Below are 3,497 nucleotides of genomic sequence, written 5' to 3' on the forward strand. Positions count from 1 at the left end.
GAACTGAATAGGGTAATTTATGGATTTTTAGTGTGGCATGAATCAGTGGTGAAAAACTACATCTGTACAGACCAAATGTTGTAATATGTTAGCTGTCAAAAGAACTTTGAAAGAACTTATGGATGGTGCCTTATTTCCATCTGAACATCAAGTGCATGGCAGAGGTGCTGTAGTTCTGGGTGACCCTGAGAAACAGGACTGAAGTTCTTCTTGAATTGTCAAGGTTCTAGTGAGACAAGTGGACTCTATGTGGATAACAATAGGTGACTTAACTAGAGGGAAGAATTGCTCTGTGTATCCTTCTAGAATCCACAAAGGATTAATTAATCCATGAGAAAGATGAGTTAAAAGAAGACATTTTTTGAATCAACCTTTTTCCTGATGGCTCAGAGGTTAAAGCGTCTGCCTGCAATGCAGGAGACCTGGGTTCGATCCCTGGGTCAGGAAGATCCCCTGCAGAAGGAAATGGCAACCCACTCGAGTATTCTTGCCTGGAGAATCCCATGGACAGAGGAGCCTGGTGGGCTACAGTCCACGGGGTCGCGAAGAGTCGGACACGACTGAGCGACTTCACTTTCACTTTCACTTTCTCTCCTGCACCTTTGATGTTCAAGGCATAGAAATATATTACAAATGGAACAGTAACAGAAAAGGTATGAATTTGGTGATGTCTAAGGATATTTCTCAAAGCGTGGGCTCGTTAAACCTTGGATAAATCTTCTTCAAGTTGATTGTGCCATTAACTTTGGGTCATAAAAGAAATGGAAGCTGAAGAGATCTGCTGCTGCTGCTGCTCTTGCTGCTGCTGCGTTGCTTCAGTCATGTCCGACTCTGTGCGATCCCATAGACGGCAGCCCACCAGGCTCCATCTCTCCAGGCAAGAGTACTGGAGTTGGTTGCCATTGCCTTCTCCTAAAGAAATACTAGAAAGTGAAAATTACGTGTATAATCCAATGCAGGGTTTACAAATTTGTGGGTTGTAGAGTTGCCAGACTGGACCTGGAAAGGCCTTTCATTTACTCTAGATTCCTGGCAGACATGATCATGTTATATGGATGTCATGATGGAAAAATGGTTGGAAAGAGCTGAACTAATTTGACTATAACTGTGGTCTGGAAGGATAATACTGTTTTTTATTGTCACACTGTACCATTGCTTCTTTAGCACATTGATGAGATTTAGCCCATTTATCTCTTACTTTAAGCATGCTTTCAAGGGCAAAGTATATGTGTTATCCAAAAGGAAAACCCTGGAGATTTGGGGTGAGTACAAGTACATAAATGAAATATTAGAAATGAACTTGGTTTTAGGATCAGATCCATCATTGTTTGTTAAAGGGGGACGGCTCTAAATTAGTGCATCAGTTGAATTGGATTTATGGAAATTCTGTAGGTGAGCAATTGAATGGGAAAACACCATTTTTCCTTAGTTCTAATCTAAAATACTCTGATTTAGGTGAGTGTGTTTTATAGCACTACTTGCCATATATAGATAACCCTAAGCTGAAAAATAAGCATTCTTTCTGGGTCAAGATATCACACAGATGCATAAATCAAGAGTGCTTTGTGGTTTTCCCTTATAAATAGTGCTGAATTGCTATTATTTTCTTTCGTATGTTTAATAAAACTTTTGGCAGCATTCCTCTATCCATATTTTCTATTTCAGTAATGGAAGTCACTAAATTCTTAGTACCGTGAGTCAGAAACCTGTGGGTCATATTTGACATATGCCTCTCTTTCACCTCTCATATTAAATTAGAAAATGAGCAAATTAGGATGACGAAGCTGGATTCCCTAATTTAAAAACTATAACATTTGTCTTTGTCCTTTCAGGCTGCTATAACAAAACACTACTGACTGGATAGCTTGTAGACATCAGTGCTGTATTTATCATACTTCTGGAGGCTGAGTGTAGAAGGCAATGACACCCCACTCTAGTACTCTTGCCTGGAAAATCCCATGGATGGAGGAGCCTGGTGGGCTGCAGTCCATGGGGTTGCTAGGAGTCGGACATGACTGAGAGACTTCACTTTCACTTTTCACTTTCATGCATTGGAGAAGGAAATGGCAACCCACTCCAGTGTTCTTGCCTGGAGAGTCCCAGGGACGGAGGAGCCTGGTGGGCTGCCATCTATGGGGTCACACAGAGTTGGACATGACTGAAGCAACTTAGCAGCAGCAGCAGCAGCAGCAGCAGCTGGAGGCTGAGAAGTCTGAGATCAGGGTGTGTGCATGGTTGGATGAGGGTCCTTTTCCAGGTTACATGCAGACTTCTTCTATCTGTACATGGTGGCCCTATGAACTAGCTCTTTGGGGTCCCTGGTATGCGAGCATTAATTCCTTTGTGAGGGCTCCATGACCCTTATGACCTAAACAACTCCCAGTGACCTCATCTTCTAATATCATCAAATCGGGTATTAAGATTTCAACATAAAAATTTGGGGAAGGACACAAGCATTCAGATTGTAATGAATTTCTTATAGGAACTTCTTTAATAGAGGTGCTTTGAATTAGGTGGCCTAGAATGATCTGTCTCTAAGTGTTGGGGACAATTCTGGGCTCAAGGAAATGGTGTTTATATCTACGATAGTGATAGAGGGTTTCCAAGGTACCTGTAGTTCAGCAGGATTCTGAGCATTGCTCTGTTGTTATTCATCTACCTAAGTGATCAGTGCAAAGAAATAGAGGCAAAGAACAGAATGGGAAAGACTAGAGATCTCTTCAAGAAAATTAGAGATACCAAGGGAACATTTCATGCAAAGATGGGCTCGATAAAGGACAGAAATGGTATGGACCTAAGAGAAGCAGAAGATATTAAGAAGAGGTGGCAAGAATATATAGAAGAACTGTACAAAGAAGATCTTCACGACCAAGATAATCATGATGGTATGATCACTCACCTAGAGCCAGACATCCTGGAATGTGGAGTCAAGTGGGCCTTAGGAAGCATCACTACGAACAAAGCTAGTGGAGATGATGGAATTCCAGTGGAGCTATTTCAAATCCTGAAAGATGATGCTGTGAAAGTGCTGCACTCACTATGCCAGCAAATTTGGAAAACTCAGCAGTGGCCACAGGACTGGAAAAGGTCAGTCTTCATTCCAATCCCAAAGAAAGGAAATGTCAAAGAATGCTCAAACTACTGCACAATTGCACTCATCTCACATAGCGATGCTCAAAATTCTTCAAGCCAGGCTTCAGCAATACGTGAACCATGAACTTCCAGATGTTCAAACTGGTTTTAGAAAAGGCAGAGGAACCAGAGATCAAATTGCCAACATCCACTGGATCATGGATAAAGCAAGAGAGTTCCAGAAAAACATTTATTTCTGCTTTCTTGACTATGCCAAAGCCTTTGACTGTGTGGATCACAATAAACTGTGGAAAACTCTGAAAGAGATGGAAATACCAGACCACCTGACCTGCCTCTTGAGAAACCTATATGCAGGTCAGGAAGCAACAGTTAGAACTGGACATGGAACAACAGACTGGTTCCAA

General features: G+C 41.8%; 1 non-coding gene across 1 annotated transcript; it reads left to right on the top strand.

The window, feature by feature from the left end:
• The first annotated feature begins 375 nt into the window (after window positions 1-375).
• Window positions 376-448, top strand: TRNAC-GCA (transfer RNA cysteine (anticodon GCA)). Its single transcript has one exon. It is a non-coding gene; the product is annotated as a tRNA-Cys (tRNA).
• The last annotated feature ends 3,049 nt before the right edge of the window (window positions 449-3,497 follow it).

Source organism: Budorcas taxicolor, chromosome 13 (assembly GCF_023091745.1).
Source record: "Budorcas taxicolor isolate Tak-1 chromosome 13, Takin1.1, whole genome shotgun sequence".
Lineage (NCBI taxonomy): Eukaryota > Metazoa > Chordata > Mammalia > Artiodactyla > Bovidae > Budorcas > Budorcas taxicolor.